This window comes from Strongylocentrotus purpuratus, unplaced genomic scaffold (genome assembly GCF_000002235.5).
Source record: "Strongylocentrotus purpuratus isolate Spur 01 unplaced genomic scaffold, Spur_5.0 spur5_scaffold_4, whole genome shotgun sequence".
In the NCBI taxonomy this organism is placed as follows: Eukaryota; Metazoa; Echinodermata; class Echinoidea; order Camarodonta; family Strongylocentrotidae; genus Strongylocentrotus; species Strongylocentrotus purpuratus.
The window spans coordinates 6,656,194-6,678,641 of NW_022145610.1; the positions used below are offsets into that span (position 1 = coordinate 6,656,194).

The 22,448-nt window shown below is 37.7% G+C and overlaps 1 protein-coding gene across 3 annotated transcripts in view; it reads right to left on the minus strand.

The window, feature by feature from the left end:
* Positions 1-9,319, minus strand: part of LOC105437150 (cilia- and flagella-associated protein 251-like) — a 75,140-nt gene extending 65,821 nt beyond the window's left edge. For 2 of the 3 annotated variants that reach the window (XM_030998262.1, XM_030998261.1), the window contains exon 1: positions 9,163-9,319. The gene's annotated coding sequence lies outside the window, so the exon portion shown is untranslated. The remainder of the gene's footprint in view (positions 1-9,162) is intronic. The other variant, XM_030998259.1, reaches the window with a different exon arrangement.
* Positions 9,320-22,448: the final 13,129 nt, after the last annotated feature.

Here is a 22,448-nt window from a genome sequence, read left to right on the forward strand (position 1 = left end):
TTATACTGAAGGTGGTCTTAAATTCCCGAAACTAAAATGCATGATAGAGACACAGCTGGTTAAGTGGATTCAGAGATATTATGCAGAATCAGATCATCATTGGAAGTTGTTCTTTGACCACTATAGTAAACGATTTGGTGGAAAATTGATTTTTATGAGTAATTATTCTATGAACCAGTTGAATTCTCTTGGAATTCCCATATTTTATCAAAACTTGTTGTTAGCATGGTCCAAGACAAAGGAGTATAATCAATTTGTTGATGATCAAGGAGCCCAAGCAAGTGTACTTAGTCAAATTGTTTGGAACAATCAATATGTTCTTATTGATAATAAATCAGTTTACTGTAAGGCCTTTCATGAGGCAGGTCTATGTTATGTATATCAACTTTTTGATCTACATGGAAACATTGTTCAATTTAATCTTTGGAAAGCAAGAGGAGTACCAGGTAAATACTACATGATATATTTGGCAATAGTATCGCTAGTCAGGAAGAAATGGGGAAGTTCATTTAATCAATTATTGATAAAAATGTTCTTGGAGAAAATAGATTTTGAACATGATCAGTCTGACCTTTTGACAGTAGAAATTCAAAAACTAAAAACTAGAAATATCTATGTTGATTTAGTTAGTAAATTGACATGTAGACCTGTCTGTGAACCCCTATTTTCCACTAAATATGGGATAGAAGAGGAGGAATGGCCACAAATGTATCTACTCCCATTTAAATGCACAATAGAAGTTAAGATGAGAGTCTTCCAGTTTAAAATTTTGCATAATATTCTATACACCAATGAGAGACTATTTAAAATGAAGCAAGTTCAGACAGAACTTTGCACATTGTGCGAGACCTCTGTTGAAACTCCTTTACACCTTTTTTATGAGTGTAAGGTTGCTGAAGATTTAAGACGAGCTTTTGTTGATAAAATTGGTCTAAAGCTATCTGTCAGATATGAGGATCTATCTAGGAAAAGAATGATGTTTGGATTCATAAAGGATTGGAAGGGACCACATAAAATATTATTAAATCACTTAATTATCTTATTGAAGAGATACATTTATATTCAGAAATGCAGGAATTTAGTAGTAAGTTTCATAGGTTTTGAAACGTTCATTTGCAAAATCAGACATATAGAATTGGTAATTGCTAAACAAAAGCACAAAGAAAACATGCACTATAGAAAATGGTCCCCTATTGAGAATTTATTCTAATTATCCATAATTATATTTTGATAATGATATAGTTCAAACCACCCGAGACTGATTTTTTAGTTTTTACATCAGGTCTGTTTGTTTGTTTGTTTGATTGTTGTTGTTTTTTGGGGGTAATTGTTACAGTGATTCGTATTTGATTATTGTTCTTTTAATGTTATACAATTATTTAATTCTTGTATGATTGTTGTTTTTGTAATGTTACAAAAAATTTCGAAAATCAATAAAAAGTTGGAAAAAAAAAAAGAAAAAAAAAAACTTACTGTACAGGTCTGCTAGCGTTCAGAGAAAATACATTAAAAAACAACAAGGTGGAGGTTGAAGGGGAAGGTCTAATCTATCAAAAAACATGTACTTTATTAGAAGTTAGATGGCTACGACCAAAGCAGACTAGCACTCTTGCAGACGGTTAATTTCCATACTCTCTACGTATTATACATATGGGAAGAGGAGGGGGGGAGTGGCAGGGTGCCTTTGACTAGATCGCTAGCGCTCAGAGAAAATACAACTGTTTGGAATGAAGAATGATGACAATGGTCAAGTTTGTTACATGTTGTAACAAATTCAAGAACACTGATGAAGTGTGTAATTAATTTTAAAAGAATGATAACCAACTATTAAAGAATAATAACAATTGAGTGAATTGGCGTAATGATTTACAAAGTTTGACCGTTTATTGCAACTCTGTTGATGACATTATCTTAATTAATAAATTTTGAATCGGGTGCTAGCTTTTGTGGATTGAAATTGTAGTATGGAATATGACAAGGTTTGTAATTAATTTTAAAAGAATGCTACCCAGTGCTCCCTCTAAGGCCCTACATTAATGTCTCAAAATTGGCTCAGCAGGTTGAAAAATTGGCTCGCATGAAATATGAGATAGGGGAATGATTTACAAATTCTGGTGTGAAATATTATTGAAATGCTGTTGACAAAATGATAGCTATATTAAGCTCTCTTTATATACATGTAATTAGTTTAGATTTTGGTGGTTGGTTTTATGGACTGAAATCATTATCATGTGTTTTGTTTTTAATTTACACCAAGATCCCTGTGTTGGGTGTCGGCAGTGTTATTAGTAGCACTTAAGTGTTTTGGAATTGTTTGAATGCTTAAATGTAACCATCCACGACGAACAGGTTGTACTGTAATGTTGCAATTTTCAATCGATTTTGATCAAACCTGCATAAAATAAGCTTTGAAATAATGTATTGCATGTGGTATTTGCTTGGTTAATAGGCCCTCACAATAGTCAATAAAACAATTGAATATAGTTTGTTTCCTATTGAATACTGTGGAGTTTATTGACCTGTTTCTATAAATTGGCCTTGGCGACTTCACAACCAGTTTGTCATGTATGGTCACAAAAGTGATCTGTATATGTGTAATTCCGTTACCGGCAAATGGGCAATAATATATGTAGTTTGTCATACTTTGTGTGATGTTCCTACTTGCAAACTAAACCAAATTAAAATTAGTTGTAAACTAGTATATGATAACACATATTGACATAAATTTAATCACTACACACCAATATTTGCTCAGAAATGTCATAGTTACTTGCCATTTAACAATATAAAAGATGCGTTTTCCAACAGTTTTTAGAAATTAAGTACACATATGAATTGCTTTGTAGTTAAAATCAATTATTGCAACCCCTGAAACAATTAAACAACAATTTAAGCCTACATAATGTTTACAAAATCACCTTTTTTCAAGCTTATTTCAGAAGACGTAATTCTGTTACCGCTACCTTCTTGTATAAAACCATCCAGCATAGATAAACCATGACAACTTCACCCAAAAAAATATTGCCATGGGACAGTCAACATTATAAGCTCCCTTTATTAGCATTACTACACCCCCAATTGGCTGTGGAATTCAGACGAAATCTTTTTAAAGTTATTGTAAAAAATAACCTGATTTTTCTGCCGTAATTCCGTTACCGACACACTTTTGGTCCTGGGGTGTTACGATGTTGAAAAATATTTTTGTTTTAATTTTGATTTGCCAACACGTGCATGATACAAAAAGAATAAAAAGATAAATAATCACCTAGGTCTAACCACCTGTCTACAGCAGTGGCGTACCTGGGGTACTCCGTCAGGGGGGGCAAGCGACCGAAACAAACAAAAAAGGCGATGCTAATTTTCACTTCTGGCGAGCGAGCGAGCAAAAAAAAAATCTTTAAGTAACGTTTGGTATATAAACTGGTATTGTTGCAAGTTGGGGTGGGAACATTTACTTGTTAGCGACGTTAATTTCATTTTTTTGCAAACGAGCGTAGCGAGCAAGAAAAAAATCACTCCTTTTTTAATAATTGCCACTTAAACTTGGTTCAATTGTCCCATGCAGGGTGCGGGAACAATATTGTGTTTAGGGTGATTTCATACCCATTTTAGCTAGCGAGCCTAAATACATCTTTCTCTCAATGAATTGCTATATAAAATTTGTTTCATTGTTGAAGGTCGGGGGCGGGCACAATCGTGTTTAAGGCAATGTCAATCCCATTTTGGCGGGCAGGCAACCCCCTACATTTCTCTTTTTAATGATATTGTAGCAGGTTAGAGGTGGGCACATAATTCCACGAGCTAGCGAGCGTAGCGAGCGAGCGAAAAAAAATCACTTCTCGTTTATAGGGAAAATATGGTACATAAAACTTAGGTTCATTGTTCCATGTCAGGGACGTGATTATTAAAAGCGGTGTTATTTCTATTTTGGCGAGCGAGCAAAAAAATCACTTCTCTTTTGTAGGGAAATTATGGTACATAAACTTGGGTTCATTGTTCCATGTCAGGGACGTGATTATTAAAATCGGTGTTATTTCTATTTTGGCGAGCGAGCGAGCAAAAAAATCACTTCTCTTTTATAGGGAAAATATGGTACATAAACTTGGGATCATTGTTCCATGTCAGGGACGTGGTTATTAAAAGCGGTGTTATTTCTATTTTGGCGAGCGAGCGTAGCGAGCGAGCAAAAAAATCACTTCTCTTTTATAGGGAAAATATGGTACATAAACTTTGGTTCATTGTTCCATGTCACGGACGTGATTATTAAAAGCAGTGTTATTTCTGTTTTGGCGAGCGAGCGTAGCGAGCGAGCAAAATTTTTGTAATGATAATTGGTTCATAAATTTCAGATTTTTTGTTGTTGCAGGGCAGGGCTTACACAATCATGTCTAAGGTGATGTTAATTCCGTTTTGGCGAGCACGAGCACACCAAAACTTCTTTGAATAACGTTTGGTACATAATTATTAACTGGTTGTTGCAGGTTGGGGCGGGCACGTTAGCGGTGTCAATTCCATTTTGGCGAGCGAGCATAGCGAGCAAGCAAAAAAAAATTCTCTTTTAATTAAGGCTGTGCACAACAGTGTAATGAGGTACCCGAGTACACTCCCATGCTTACAAGCGAATACTCGAGTATTCGGACGCCATGTTTTTTTTTTTTTTTTTTTTTTTTTTTTTTGAATTTTTTTTTTTTTTTGGATTTTTTTTTTTTTTTTTTTTTTTTTTTTTTTTTTTTTGCCACCACCATACATACCACTGGAGTTCTGTCGCCGAAAACGCATGCAATTTTACTTTGAGTTGCAGTTGAAGGCGCCGATTTAATAATAATAATAACAGTGAACAATGCTGTTTTAAAAACCAAAGATGGCAGAATAATCCATTTTCCTCCAAGTCCAAGCAGAAATCCAGACATTTGGTCCCAGTTTCTGAGTGGTGAGTTTGACAGTGCTTGAGTTGGGAAATATTTTTACCGACGGCACCATGCCAGCGGCCGCCGCTCAACCAGGCACGGGTAAGCGTCGGCCTGGACATTTTTTTTTTTTTTTTTAATTTAATTTTTTTTTTTTTTTTTTTTTTTTTTTTTTTGCGGCCGAATATTCGGGTACGAGAAATCGTACCCGAGTAGTTGTCAACCGTGCGGGTACTCGAGTATTCGACTACCCTGCACAGCTCTACTTTTAATAGAAATGAATAAATAAAATAGTTTTTATTGGTGCAGGTCAGAATGGACGCAATCGTGTTTAACGCGATTCAATTCCTTTTTGGCGAGAGGGCGTAAAAACTCTTCCATTTTTAATGATATTGTTGCAGGTCAAGGGTGGGCACAATTGTTTCCAAAGCAATATCTATTCATTTTATTCGCGAGCAAGTGTAGCGAGCGAGAAAAATGAATTACTCTCTTTTAGTAACATTTGGTACATACACTGTGTGTTATTGTTGCCATGGTTGCAGGTAGGGGCCCGTCGGGGCAGGCACAATTGTATTCTAGGCAATGCTAATCCTTTTCTTTTTTCAGGGGGACGAGCAAGTGAAAACATTTAATACAAAATAGGCTAGCAAGCAGTTCGCGCCAGCGAAGAGTTTCGAATTTGTTATATCACTTATATTTTCCTATTTTCATTTGTCTAAATTTTTCAGGGCCGTATGCGGAATATTTTTCTGGTGGGGGAGGGGGAAAGATGCGTTAAAAGTTTTCGAAGAATCTCAAAAGCAAAAGGAGTGAAGGGAGTTCGAGCGACCGAACTGGTCATGAGGGTACTTTTGCATTTTCAAAAGTAGAATTGAAGGATTTGGTATAGGCCTACACTACATTTTCAGGAAAAAAACTGTACGTTTTCAAAATATCTGGGGTCAACTGCCCCCCCCCCCTGGTGCGTACGGCCATGGTCTTTTTTTTTTTTAATTTCCCCATTTTTTTCCTTTCCTTTTCTTTTCCCTTTTTCTTCCTTTTCTCTTCTTCTTCCTTTTTTCTTTCCTTTTCCTTTTTTTCCTTTTTTCTCTTTCTTTCCTTTTTTTCTTCCCTTTTCTTTTTTTCTTTTTCTTTCCTTTCCTTTTTTTCTTTTCTTTCCCCTTTTTCTTTTTTTTCCCCTGGAGCCCGTCAGGGGGGGCACTCTGCCCCCCTGCCCCCCCCCCCATAGGTACGCCAGTGGTCTACAGTATATAAAAATAGAGCCCAAATTTCTCTGAAATGTAATTCCGTTACCATGGAATTGCCCAAATGCGTCCTAAAAAATGTGGACGATCCTTATTTTTGCGTGCATGTAACATCATGAGTTTGTGAGGGATGCCAGTAATTGTAGTTTCTAGATGAATTTCATTTGTACAGTGTATGCCATGTTAAACTCTTAATTTTATTAGATTTATTTTGAGAGCATAATAGAATACTACAACGTGCTTAATTTTGTTTTTTTATTTTTTTATTTTTCAGGGTATCTTCGGCTGCTGGAAAGTCATCAACGTGGACTGTGTGGCACTGGCATGCTTGTCTTCTGGTGTACATGCAGACATGCAGTCTTAATTTGTAAGACTGAATGTTCATCGGTATGGAATTCCTATATTAAATGGAAAGCATTTCAAAATGATGTAAATTATGCCGACCAACAAACATTCAGCAAGTACTTCCAGGTCGCCACGTCCTGTCATAATCACCTTGCGTTCGGTCGGAATGAATCTGAGAAATAAATCTTCAATACACATCTTTGTACCAAGGCAATCTCGACGAACATAAATTGAATTAACTTACAGCGTAATAAAATATTAACATATATCCTATATCTGTGTGTGAATATATCTTCATTACTTTATTTCTTTACACTTTTTGCCATGACAGCTCATTGCTGGTATAGTTGATGCCAGTATTGTGTAACACTTTATAGATGTGTATTCATGTATCTATAGCTTTTTTTTGGTATTCATTTAAATGCATCTGAAGACTATTCATGTTTGACAATTGACATCTTTTGACACTTGACAGATATACCATAGCTGCAAGTGCTATTAATTAACACTTTTAACATTGTTATGGATGTAAACTTATTTATGTATTGTATACCTTTAATTGCCTTCACATGTATTCATTCATATACATTTTTAAAGAATTAATTGTTGGACTGTTTATGTTCGTCGTTAGACTATTTCGATACTTTTACCTCCGATTTTGAAATTCCGGAGGTAATTAGGAGTAAAAGTACCATAAAATTCATCGAGGCCACTGTCCAATATTGGGAAAGTGTGATTTGGGACACATTTCAGGTTTTGTTTACCTGCCTCTCTGTGCGGTGGTATGGGAGCCGGTTAAGGCTCTCTGGAATACCATATCATTAAAAAACATTTCCAGAGAGCCTTAAGGCTAGTCTAGACCCTAGCAAAAACTATGAGCTAATGAAGCTAGGCATAAATAGTAACTTTCACAAGACCAAATATATATCAAATTTACTATACCCGAACTGTAACTCCGGGAAGCTCTAACAACTGCTGGGGCCCGTTCCTAGAAACCGTCATAAGTCTAACTTCTTGACTAAATCAGCGTTAGTGAGCAACTTGTCCGCTAGGTGTTTCACCAAGCCCTCTTTGCCAAGATCAATGACAACATCCTGACCAAGTAGTTATGACGCCTCTGACACCGTCATATCTCTGTCATAACTATTTAGTCGATGGGCAGCGCCATCACATGTCATTTATTGGGTAGACTATGGCTGGCAAAAAAGGACAATAAATCCTCCAACTATGATTTGTCTATACATTCACTTAAACAGTGAGTTATCGTTTTTTGTATTTGATAATCTTATGAAAATATGCCATGTTTGTATTTAAGGATTTTCCCACTTAAATAAACTGATTATACGCCTTTATTTCCACATTGTAAAATCGTCGAAGGGATATGTATTTTGCCACGGCAGGCAAGCCATAGTTTGAAGTGTATTCTTTAGTTTTCAGACCCATATTGCTTTCGAGATAAATTCAATCTTCAAATGTGTAAAATGTATAGACTAGTTTAAAACATGAGTTTTAACGTTTGGAATGTCAAAGTTTTGTCATTTGATTATTCAACTGACACCTAAAACATTGGACACAAACTTCATCACATCGTATTTTTCTAAGAATAATATATTGGTGTATTTTTATAAACTATCAAATGAAAATATCCGGTGGGCAGATCTACCCATCTCAAGAACAAAACTGATTCACTGCACCGGTCATGTAATGAAATAGACGGTACTCAGTCACAATTATATTTTACAAGTAGATCTAGGTCTAGACCCTACTTCTAATTGTATAATCTACACACATTTGGTAGTAGGCATCTCTTATTTCTTGGTATCACTTTCAATCTTTTTTAGGAACGAGCCCCTGCAGGCCAGCTCACTCCGGGAAGCTCCGACGCCGGCGCCGGTGTTGGAGCTTCCCCGAGTTACAGGCCAGCGAGCTGTAGGCCTATGGAAAATAGCTGTAGCCTATTTAGACCGAATTTTCCGTCTCTTTCGTTCGTTAGCCTCTTATTGGGGTAGGGTCGGCTCTCTCTTTAGAGACGGAAGCCGTTTATACACATGTCCTTGCTAACGCCACGGCCAGTTCTGGTCGTAGCGTTTTGCCCCCAAAATCCCCCAAAATGTCATTTTACCTCGAGCATGTTATATTGTAAATTAGGCCTAGGCTATAATAAATCAGTTCCACTTACCAACTTGACTGAAATAATCAGTTTAATAGTCCCTTTTTAGGAAATTATGGGTCAAAATCGAAATCCATTTTGAAATCTTTTTCAACATGGATTCCGATTTTGACCCATAATTTCCTAAAAAGGGACTATTAAACTGATTATTTCAGTCAAGTTGGTAAGTGGAACTGATTTATTATAGCCTAGGCCTAATTTACAATATAACATGCTCGAGGTAAAATGACATTTTGGGGGATTTTGGGGGCAAAACGCTACGACCAGAACTGGCCGTGGCGTTAGCAAGGACATGTGTATAAACGGCTTCCGTCTCTAAAGAGAGAGCCGACCCTACCCCAATAAGAGGCTAACGAACGAAAGAGACGGAAAATTCGGTCTATAGCCTATTAAAGTGAAAATGAAGGCGGTCATTATGGCTAAACCGTGGGGGTGTTAAAACAGCCCATTAGGCGATATTATTTTTACATCTGCAAAGGGAGTAGGGTCTACTTACAATTTTAACTTCATAGGTTGCACGACTCCTCTGGGCATCAATCTGACCACTTGAAATTATAATTTGAAGAAGTCTTCGATGGGAAAAAGGGGGTGATTCTGAGTCCCAGGTACGTCCTACTCCAACGATTCTTGCGTGTTACATGTTGCGCAGCGTCGATTCAAAATATGGCGAAGAAAAGGTACGCATGCGCGGTAGTGGCACAGCAAAAATGAATATTCATACTATAGAGCGCCAATCGCTCGAAATCGCTGAATATGCACGATTCGAACAAACAGAGCGGTGAATATAAACAAGCGCAGTGTGTGCATATTCAGCGATTTCGTACGGGGGGGGGGGGGGGGGGGTCTCGAAATTTGGAAATTTGACATTTTTCTTCGTTGGGGGGGGGGGGGGGGTAAGGTCGCCTTTTTTAGGTCAGCCTCAAAAAGGGGGGGGGGTCCTCAAAAATACCAAAGGGGGGGGTTCAACCCCCCAACCCCCCCCCCCCCCCCCCCCTGCGTACGCGCCTGCTTCTACAGCTTAATTTTTTTATTCTATTGGATGGGGAAAACTTCTAATCGTCATGCATTCAGTGAGTTTTTCAATAGTCCCTATTTCCAAGTTCCTCAATCTTTTGACGAAAGGACCTTGGCCCATTTTCCAAGAGTAACTTTCATATTGCCAACACGGTAATAAGACTTTTTTGGTAGGATGGTTAATTTTAGCTGCATGTAAATAATAATGATACTTACCAATAAGCCAGTTTACGGTTGCAGTCTGAGCATAAGCAGATAAAGGTCATTTGTACCAAAAAGGTAAAAAACACAGAGATGAATACATTATGCGCTCATGAAAGTTATGTAACATCATTCATTTTATGCACCAACGGTACATTCTAAGATACGCAGGTGGAAGTATTTTTTTCAAGAGGGCAAACAAAAAGTATTCATGAAGCACATCTAAGACGTTGGCAGTTATTATTCTAAGATGCTCAAAGTGGAACTTCTCCATGTGTAAAAGATCTGTGGATATTTGGGGTCATTTGTACCATGTGCTATCTGTAAACTCCCTTATAAACATATTCCTCATTAGTTGCAATGGCATTTCCCCGCATTCAACTTGTAAAGCTTGTAAAGAAGTTAGATGAAATCCTCCGGTAATAGTTTTAAGAGCCTGGAATTGTATGGTGTCTAATTACTCGCGCCAAGCTTCACTTCCATAATCTAACACAGAGCGGATTAAACCTTTATAAACATAGTGAAGTATTTCCGAGTTATTACCCCATTTGGTACCAGCAATACACCTCATAAGATTAAGTCTTTTTTTGCATCTTATTGAGATTTAATTTATATGTTTACTCCACGTCAATCTCGAGTCGAGCCATACTCCAAGGAATTTGTATTCTTTTTCTCATTGAATACTTTTACTATATAAAAATTATCTATAAATCAATATTTTTCTTTCTGCCGAATATACGGCTCTCGATTTGGAGGATAAGAGATGCATACCCCATCTGTCATACCATTTTTCAATTAAGCCTAGAGCCGCTTGTAACTTTTTTTGTACATGTGTCATATTTCTGTGCGAAAACTAAATACATAATTTATGTCATCAGCATACAATGATATTTCTACAGTATCCTGAATTTGTCTAAGATCATTGATCATGAAATTAAAAATTAAGGGGCTTATCACGCTCCCTTGGGGGAATTCCTATATTACATTTTTGTTGTTCTGATATGTAGTTTCCCACTCAAACATGATTCACTCTGTTAGACATGAATGCATAAATCCATTTTAAAATCTTACATGTGAAACCTTGATTACATAATTCGTAAACTATGCCTTGTCTCCATACTCTGTCGTATACGCCTTCTCTAGGTCAAGAAATATCACAACTGTATGTTCTTTATTTGCCATACCTTTTTGAATATCTGTTTCTAATTTAATTAAATTGTAAGATGTACTTCTATTCTTCATAAATCCCGATATCCTCTCTCTCGATATACCATGAGAGTCTGTTTTTCACAAGTCTCTCTATTAGTTTACACAGTGTTTGAAGCATCTTTTCCTTTTTTTAATATCGGAATTTGAATAGCCTCAGTCCATTAGCTAGGCAATATACCTCTATTCCACATTCAATTATATAGTTCTAAGATCATTTTGATAAATACTTCCGGAAGGTTGCTTATCATCTTGGAATGAATTCTATCCTTCCCTGGATCAGTGTTTTTTTTAATTCTAGTAGAGCACTATTAAGCTCACTAAGGCGGAAATCTTTATTTAATACATTTTCCTCGTGGTTTTGCATGTTATTTATCATTTCTAAAAGTTTTGTTTCACTTTCCTTTCTCTTGACTATTTCTTCTTTCCCTATATAGCTAAAACTAGAGGGTTTAAAACGTTCTAAAACATATTTGATTTTTCAGTTGCTGTTTTACCAATTACCTTTCCAGCTTCCATGATCAAATTCGGTATTGATGGGTTCATACTGTCTTTTTTGCATGTCTTTGATCTCTCTCCACACGGCACCAGTGTAAACGGTCCGATTGAACTTCCGACAATAATCTCTCCAATATTCATGTAGTGACCAAACTCGTTTTTACCTTTTCAAAACTTGGTTTTTCATTTTTAAACACCGTACAGCATATTGGGTGCAATTTAAACATTACGTGTCAGACCCGAAGCCTAATGACTTTAGTGGTCACATGGATCTGGTGTACTTACGTTAAGGACAAAGTAGTCCCTTGATTATTTATCTATAAATTGTTTGTAGGTAAAGTTAATGTACCATAATGAAATTATGATACTTTCTCATGTATGTTTTATTGTTCTTTTTCTAAAATTGATTATCATACATAGTCCAGAAGGATGTGCATTCATGCTCAAAAAGTAGTCCTTCCGGACGTGCGCTATGTCAGGCAAGGCCCTAATGGCCATTTTTTTTTTTATAACGGACATTCGTCCACTTGCATGAGATGTTAAGGACGACACAAATGGCCGGTAGTACGTTTCACTCTACATCATCCGACACGTATAGGTATAAAGCCGTCAATGTACTAGCCTGTTTGTGTTACACCATTTATATAGGTATGTATAGATAATTTGATGCTATTGAGTTTTACTTTGCTACCAGTGTTTATGATGTCGTAATATACAAGTCGGTTCAATAATTGTATATTATGTAATGAGATGTTTTGTCCACTAGCTGTACGGTCACTATGAATATGACGGTAGACAAAGGAACATCCCTTCAATGCTATTATGTAAAAAGGTGATTATGCATGTGACACCTGTTCTACACATTTTTACATAATAGCAGTGAAGTGATGTTCCTTTGTCTACCTGAGGAACTGTATATTTTGTCCGCTTTCTTTGTCAGTCATATTCATAGTGAGTGGAAACAGGGCCCTGGGAACGATTTTTTTCACCGGGGCTGCTGAGATATATACGTAAATCGGGCCGAAATTTTCGCAACGACTCAGCCAGCCGTTGAATAAGCGGGGGGGGGGGGGGGGTAAGAGGACATATTTTTTCGGGGGAGGGGTAAGGTCTGTCATTTTGGGTCACCTATTACCCCAAAAAAAATTTATTATTAAAAAAAAAAAAAAAACAAGAAAAATCAAACATATAATGATATACATGTATATTAAATATATCATACCAAAAAAAATTGCAGGGGGTGCTGTGCCCCCCCCCCCGGTGAAAAAAATCGTTCCCAGCACCCCCGCTTCCCAGGGCCATGGGTGGAAACGTACCGAGGCATGTTAAATATATTCTTCTGTTGAGTTTTTACGGGATTGATGAGTAGTCTGTAAGTATCAGACTCGGTTTATATATAATGCGGATTTTACAACAAGTACTGATTTAAATGAAAATTATGTTTACGACAGGCTTGGCGGTGACACGACATTTGCTCCTGCGACAATTGCTCCGGGCTTTATTTCGTCTAAGATGTAGGGTTAGGGTTAGGGTTTCAATAGGGTTTTGTGTTAGGTTTAGGGTTAGGTTTAGGGTAGGGTATAGTGTTGAATCCAGGGTTGAAGTTAGCCATTCGATTAGTGTATGAAATTTACAGCGGAGCAATTGTCGCCGGAGCAAATGTCATGGAATCCATGGAATCGGCTTGGCTCCTGTAACCGTGCCATTGCATTTTTTTAATGTATTTTAACTCTGAAGAAACACGCCGATGGTTCATACAATTGTTCTTCAAGTCAATCATGCTGTCTTTATTTTAGTTACACTTTCTAAAGAGCCATGTTTTTCTTGCGGGTATTTCACAGCATGTTCTTACTCAAATTGCAACACGTGTATTCTGTTGATGATGATGACATTCCTCATTCAATAATTCGCGGTTTAAATTGTGTTTTTATCACGATGACCCACCTGCATGGCATCCCCAACAAATTATTTCCATTGTATATGTTGTATTTTCAACTAACAAATCGGCTCGGGTAATCAGGTAATGCTTTTCGATTATGCAGATCACATATATATTTCCCGCTATCCTTTTGTTTATTGTTATGTTACTCGAATTTGTTATTCTGTTCAATAAATAGCATTGTAAATGAGTTTGTGTCACACTGATTGACTTGTCTTATCCAGTCACAACATTACAGCTGTATCTTTAACTTCGTTGTAACCAATTGATGTGCCATGCAATCGGGTAATACAATCATTCAATCGTCCTTTTTTTTTCTTCTCTGTTATAAAAGTCTTCAAAAGGACCATGCATATTATGTGGTACCAAGAGCACCGGGGGGCTCCGGGCGGGCGATGGGTTGGGGGAGGGGTATGTCATTGAACAATACTATGCCCCTCTGCACGTGGTCCGCGCGGGGTGTTCCGGCGCCTATAACTATGCCTGATGTTTCAATTCACTTGTTAAATTTCTTGTACATTCTTTTCTCGATTCTTGAATTATTCATGTATTGAAATACTGCCAATGCAAATTGAGTTTTGTCACCACGATTGATTGGCCTCATCAACCATAGCATTACAATATTTTTTTTCTGTATTAAATTGCAACCCGTGCATGATTCTCACAACATTTTTAATTTGTAATACAATACTTAGTCCATTGTTTTCCTTGTTTAATTACAATATCTGAAAAGAACCATGCTTCTAATTCTTGATAATTCTTATGACATGTATCGCAAACTGTTTATCAATCTTTTCTTGTCATATAACTTCATTTGGAGACCTTTTTTTCTCCAACACGTCATCTGCTTATCTTATATTTTAAGGATTATTCATCGTTATTAGATTTTTTTCTCATTCGCAATTATTATTGCGTACGTACCCACAAGAGATAATTAAGATTATATCTGGCCTAAAAATAAATAAGAGTGCAGGATTTGATGAAATTGATAACAACCTTTTACAGAAAACTATGAATTATATTGTTGATCCTCTCGTTTATATATTTAATTTGTCATTATTATCTGGACATATTCCAGAATCAATGAAAATTTCGAAAATAATCCCAATTTTCAAAAAGGGTGACAGTACATTAACAAGTAATTATAGACCAATCTCATTGCTTACAACCTTGTCTAAAATCCTTGAAAAGTTGGTCCACATACGGACCATGAGTTTCTTTAAAAAGCACAACATCCTCTCTGATACTCAATTTGGCTTCCGAGAAAAGAGTAGCACTACTCATGCCATACTTTCTTTAGTTCAAACGGTTGCCAAAGCTATCGATCAGTCTTCTAATACGGTTGGTTTGTTCATAGATTTTTCTAAAGCATTTGATACTGTTGATCATGATGTACTTCTTTACAAACTTTCTCACTATGGAATTAGGGGAAAACCGTTGACGTGGTTCAAGAATTATCTTAAAGGGCGCTCCCAGTTTGTTTCGCTGAATGGTAATTTCTCTGAAAGTAAACCTGTCCTTTGCGGAGTTCCGCAAGGAAGTATTCTTGGCCCACTTTTGTTTATTATTTATATAAACGACATCGAGAGGTCATCTTGTCTGCTTCAATTTATACTTTTTGCTGACGACTCAAATATTTTTTTGTCACATCGCGATCCAGAGCAATTGACGCAAATACTAAATAACGAACTTAAAAGTGTGGCAAATTGGATAAAAGCAAACAAACTGTCACTTAACTTAGACAAAACTAGTTACATGCTATTTAGTAATAAGGTTGCAACTTTGCCTAATTGTATAATTTTTGATGGTACTGTCATTCAAAGGGCCCGAACAACTAAATTTTTGGGGCTAGTTATTGATGAAAAACTATCTTGGAAAGCGCACACTGACAATATCTGCAAAATCATTGCTCACAACACTGGTATCCTTAGTAAATTAAGACACTTCCTACCCCATTATATTATGTTATCCTTGTATTCTACGCTTATTCTTCCTTACTTGAATTACGGACTTATTGCCTGGGGCAGTGCAGCAACTTCCCAAATTAATAGACTCTTTATATTACAAAAAAGAGCGATTCGTATTATTAATAATGCAGATTTTCGGGCACACACGAATAATCTTTTTCTGAATAATAACATTTTGAAAATTAAAGACTTGTATATTTTTCAGCTTGGACAGTTAATGTACAAGCTCAACACTAAACAATTACCTTTGCCTTTTAATGATATGTTCGTAAGAAATGATTCGATTCATAGTTACCTCACTCGCCAGGCGAGCTCTTTTCATTTACCATTAAATAGAACATCTTTTGCACAAAAGACATTTGTTTTTACAGGTCCAAAACTGTGGAATTCTCTTTCAAATGATATTATACAGTGTAATTCGATACAAATTTTCAAAAGGAGACTTAAAAGCTTTCTTCTGAATAGTTACTAGGCTATTGCATTCCCCAATCAAATATAATTTGTAGTGTGACTTTATGCAACTTTGATTATTTCTTTTTATAAACATGTATGTATTTATCAATGTTTTGCGTTTAAAAGTTATTTTTTTTTATTACTGAATCAGTTACTGTTATTATTGTTGTTTTTGTTTTGTTTTCTCATAAAATGATAATTCATGATAATTACTTTTACAGGGGGGCTTACACCCTACAAGCTCTGCTTTTTAGTCGGCCCTCCTTCCCTTTCAATTTCATGTTTATTTTTTAATGTATTGTATTGTGCAAATTGATCTATATGTATATAAATATGTGAATATGTTAAAATATACCATCATTGTAAATATGAACGATTGAAAGAGGAAAAAAATAAATGAATTGAAATTGAATTGAAATTGAAAAATTATTGTCATAGGGCCTTATGGATGATCGTTTGCTTTTGCTGTATCATGATATACCCCTGCAGGCGCGGATCCAGGATTTTCCAATAGGGGGGGGGGGCGGAAATTTGAAAATTGCGCAGACCATTTTTTCAACTCAACATACCAATACTGACAAGGTCATATTAGAAGCACGATACCGGTAGAATTTTTGACATTTTCATCGGGGGGGGGGCCTATAGCCTCTTGCCAGGAAAGTAATTTTCTGGTTTCACAATTCGAAATAGTGAGCGAAGCGAGTGAGCAACAATAATTTGTGAAAGTGTTATTTTTTACCAAAATAAACGAGAAAAGATATCAAAAACTCATATTCGGGCAGCTCGCTGCCCCCCCCCCCCCCCCCCTCCATTACGCGCGAAGTGCGGAAGATTTGACCCTTCATTAATTGTTACTAGAGAAGGAAGACGATTTGTTGTACCATTCTCGACTCTTAATCCTTGTCTGAATTCAGTTTCCTCCCGCCCGCGCAAAGCGCGGAAGCTTTGGCCTTTCATTAATTATTAGAGAAAGAAGAAGATTTGTTGTACCATTCTCGACTCTTATTACTTGACTGAATTCAGCCCCCCCCCCTTCCCGCGCGAAGCACGGAAACTTAGGCTTTTCATAGTTTAATGAAATTATTAGAGAACGATGATTCGTTGTTCCATTTTCGACCCTTAATCCTTCTCTAAATTAAGTTCCCCCCCCCCCCTCCCGCGCGAAGCGCGGAAGCTTTGTCGTTTCATTAAATTATAAGGGGAAAGGAGACGATTCTTTGTACCATTCTCGACTCTTAATCCTTGTCTGAATTCAGTTTTTCCCCGCCCGCGCGTGGCGCGTAAGCTTTGACGGTTCATTACATTATTAGAGGAAGAAGACTAATCGTTGTACCATTCTCGTCTCTTAATCCTTGTTTGAATTCAGTTGCCCCCCTCCCGAGCGAAGCGCGGAAGCTTTGACATTACATTAAATTATTAGAGAAAGAAGACGATTCGTTGTACCGTACTCGACTTGTCAGAATTTTTTTTTTTCTTTGTCTGCTCCTTTTTCGTCCTATGTCCTCTTCCTGCCCCTACCGCCCCTGGCTACGCGCCTGCTTTAAAGGGAAAATGAAACAATCATGATTGTGATAGCACACAATTAGGTTAGTAGAAATGAAAGGGAGAAAAGATCTATTACACTAACCATGGATAAATCACGGCCGGGAGCGTCATATCATAATTTTGTGTTATCGGGCGAGGGCCGGGGCGTAGCAACCAAGCAAGATTTTGCAATGTTGAAATTATGCATTCTAGAAAATTCCGCTATATTTCTTTCTAGCTATATTTCTAAATTTCCTGGGGGACGTGTCTCCCTATCGGGCCCAGGATTGCCGCCCCTGTCCATGATTACTACCAACATGAGTTCAAATACAAACACGAGCGAGTTGGTATGAGCTGAATCCAAATGAAGGGCAAAATAAGAGTATTGAAGCGGCCCAACCGTTAATTTAAAATTTGACTGTTGAGTGTATAGCTTCTATTTAAAAGACATCCAAAATATTGTGCCCTTTTCAAATTTCTCACTAAAGAGTGATGACCTTTGTAGCGCAGGGGGCTGTTTTTTACGTTTAACTTTGAATCCGCGGCTCGAGATTTTATGCGGCCGGCCAGGCCCCCTCTATTCAATAACGTTTGCCAAACCTTCTGGAATGACCCCAAATCTCCCGATTACAGTTCTCCCTTATTCGTCGTTACTGTCACTTAGCGCCATTTCCTTGTCTTTCCCCCTTTCTCACCGAATCCCCCCCCCCCCCACCCACTTACTATAGGGTACGCACATGTATGTTCCCTCTCTTTGAAAACACCCCTCTATCTCCGGTGTAAGTCAGTACGGGCCGGATTTTTGTGTATTACGGGCCGGACTTTGTTGCGTGAAAAGTAACTCTTTATCGGAAATTTTGGGAACACAAATTCGGTCCATCCGACCCCGGAGTGGGAGGGAGGGGGAGGGGGGGGAGTTGGGCTTTCTTCTTTATCTTTTCTTTTCTCTTTTCTCTTCTCTTCCTTTTTCTTTTCCCTTCTCCTTTCTTTTCTCTTCTCCTTTTTTTCTTCTCCTCTTCTCCTTTTTTTTCTCTTCTTTTCTTCCTCTTTTTTTCTTTCTTTTTTTTGCGCCGCCAATAGGGGGGCCGCGGCCGTTTCAGCCCCCCCCTGGATCCGCCACTGCCCCTGCATGTATCGATTGCCTTTTAATGTTCGTAATGCCGACAGAGTTTCATTTTATGTTTTCGTTCTTACATATGAACTTCGTGTGTCTGTTTTCCTCTCCTTGTTTCTAGTAATTATTCCATCTCTTCTAATTGTGTTTATTCTTTCAGCGACAGCAATCTTCTTTGTTCTGTACAGTTTATGCATATGTCTTGTTCATTTCTTCTTTCTCCTTGCTGCCTTTGTATACTCTATTTTTATCTTCATTTCCCCATCTCTCCTTGACAGCGCCAAAATTTATCATGTATTTTATTTCCTCATATCGTCAATTATTCATATTCGGATACTGATTCTGAATTCATGATGGCAGGTTCACCTGATAAGCAGCAATTCCCTTTCCATACGGTGAATGATGATGATTTTTTTTTTATTTACACAGACCTATTCGACTTGGGGATGAAGCTAACACCCCTGCCAATTCATTTGATAATTATATTATGGACAATATCAACTCTTCACTTGAAGAACTAGAATTTGACTTTGATTTTGATGATCCTGCTCAACGCAACGTTTCTAAATATGTAACTGTTAATCAGTTTCGTAATGTAGTGAAAGAATTTCGTAATGATACGTTCTCCTTGCTTCATTTGAATATTAGAGGTTTAAATAGGCACTTCGATGATCTACTGTCGCTTCTTGATAAGCCCTCACAAAACCCATTATCCCTAATTGGTCTTACTGAAACCTGGTTAACTTGTGATTGCAATCACCCATACTCTATTGATACTTTCTGCTTTGAATTCAAAGGTTTCAATAAGCATGTTTTGAGTATGACAGTTTTAAGATGATTTAAAAGTTATATATTTCATACAAACATGCATTATAATCTTTGAGTTCAGCAGGTACTTAATTAAGGCTAATTAGGTGGTGATTTTTGTACAGTAGTGGTATTTATAAGAACCAATAGTAACGAGAATCAATATGAAAACAATTCACTGGTTTCGTTAATTTGCCTTTAAATTCAGTAGATAATGAAACACACTCTGGGTCTCTGGCTGCCCAAACCCAAGGACGAATTAGTTGTTGGTTGGTTAAAAAAGACTGTTGATTAGCTTGATTTCAGAATGACAGATCTATAGATAGTCTGTGGTAATCTTTGGATAATAGCAACCACTGTACTGATGGAGGGTGTGTGTGTTGGGGAGAGGGGTCCTTGGGGGTATTTGCCCCAATATTTGAAACGTTTTTAATTCGATACCAGTGATTTACAAATGTTGCTGAAATAAAACGATTTTCCAAGTTTCCGGGATTTTTTTCACTTTTTTGTAAATCATACTTTTGTATGCGTTTGTTGAAAAGTGACTAATTCCAAAATTTATACTCGGGCAAAAAGATATGTTAATTTAGTAGCTAACGTGTCAGGGTTTGAACCCCCCCCCCCCCACACACACACACACACACACACACACATACACCTTTTTGAAAAAGTATGTTAATGGGGAAATATAAAGAAAGAAAGGTGACCTGCCGGTTTCACAAATGAGGTATCAAAATATGCTCATCTGACCGTAATTAAATGCCTAAACCCCCCGAGCTTCCGGGGGCCTGCAGACCCCACCAAAGGCCCTTAGGCGGGCCCCTGGAAGCTCATCTGACCTTATTTTAATGCTTAAAACACCAGAGCTTCCTTGACCCTTACCGGGGCTTTGCCCCTGGACCCCACGCCAATTTAAACAATATTGCCCAACTTTTTCACAGTGTATAGGCTAATGGTCCGGTCAAACTCCGTTTGTTTTCGATATTAGGAACGTGTCAGGAGATCAAGTTTTTGGATAAATCAAGTTAGGTTAATTAATATGAATATAAGTATCCTGAGGCATATCCTGATAATTCTTGGAAAACTGAAATATTGAAACTCTTCATTGGCTGAAATTCGGGGGGGGGGGGCTGGTGACCGGAATGATGGGACACGTTCATTATTGGGGCACGCCTTTTTTTCTTCAGAAATGTGAGTTTTCAAGAAATATTTTCTTTAAATGTTTGGGACCATGTGGCCTACCCCACCCCCCCCCCCTCCGGCCTACGCCCCAGCCACGGCCTACGCTGTAGACATGTGGTGTCCTCTATCCAGTATGTCGCTTTCTTACTAACATTTAGTTTATTGCTTATGTCATTTTGACTTTTTCGGTACTATGAATAGCGACCCTCTCGTCGCGTTATGAACAGCGACCCTCTACTCCTATTATGATTAGCGACCCTCTTCTCCTTTTAAGAATAGCGAACCTCATTTCGTATTATGAATAGCGACCCTCTTCTCCTATTATGAATAGCGACCCTCTTCTCCTATGATGAATAGCGACCCCCTACTACTATTATGATTAGCGACTCTCATTTCGTATTATGAATAGCGACCTACTTCTACTATTATGAATAGCGACCCCTACTCCTATTATGAATAGCGACCCTCTTCTCCTGTTATGAATAGCGACCCTCTTCTCCTGTTATGAATAGCGACCCTCATTTCGTATTATGAATAGCAACCCTCTACTCCTATTATGAATAGCGACCCTCTTCTACTATTATGACTAGCGAACCCCTATTCCTATTATGACTAGCGACCCTCTTCTCCTATTATGACTAGCGAACCCATACTCCTATTATGAATAGCGACCATCTTCTCCTATTATGATTAGCGACCCTCATTTCGTATTATAAATAGCGACCCTCTTCTACTATTATGACTAGCGACCCTCTTCTACTATTATGAATAGCGATCCTCTTCTACTATTATGAATAGCGACCCTCATGTCGTATTATGACTAGCGACCCTCTTCTACTATTATGAATAGCGAACCCCTACTCCTATTATGAATAGCGACCCTCTTCTCCTATTATGAATAGCGACCCTCTTCTCCTATTATGAATAGCGACCCTCATGTCGTATTATGAATAGCGACCCTCTTCTACTATTATGAATAGCGACCCCTACTCCTATTATGAATAGCGACCCTCTTCTCCTATTATGACTAGCGAACCCATACTCCTATTATGAATAGCGACCATCTTCTCCTATTATGATTAGCGACCCTCATTTCGTATTATAAATAGCGACCCTCTTCTACTATTATGACTAGCGACCCTCTTCTACTATTATGAATAGCGAGCCTCTTCTACTATTATGAATAGCGACCCTCAACTCCTATTATGAATAGCGACCCTCTTCTCCTGTTATGAATAGCGACCCTCTTCTCCTGTTATGAATAGCGACCCTCATGTCGTATTATGAATAGCGACCCTCTTCTACTATTATGACTAGCGAACCCCTACTCCTATTATGAATAGCGACCCTCTTCTCCTATTATGAATAGCGACCCTCATTTCGTATTATGAATAGCAACCCTCTACTCCTATTATGAATAGCGATCCTCATTTCTTTTAATGAATAGCGACCCTCTCGTCGTATTATGATTAGCGACCCTCATTTCGGATTATGAATAGCGACCCTCTTCTCCTATTATGAATAGCGACCCTCTACTCCTATTATGAATAGCGACCCTCTTCTCCTATTATGAATAGCGACCCTCATTTCGTATTATGAATAGCAACCCTCTTCTCCTATTATGAATAGCGATCCTTATTTCTTTTAATGAATAGCGACCCTCTCGTCGTATTATGAATAGCGACCCTCCTTTCGGATTATGAATAGCGACCCTCATTTCATTTTATGAATAGCGACCCTCTTCTCCTATTATGAATAGCGACCCTTTACTCCTATTATGAATAGCGACCCTCTTCTCCTATTATGAATAGCGACCCTTATTTAGTATTATGAATAGCAACCCTCTACTCCTATTATGAATAGCGACCCTCATTTCT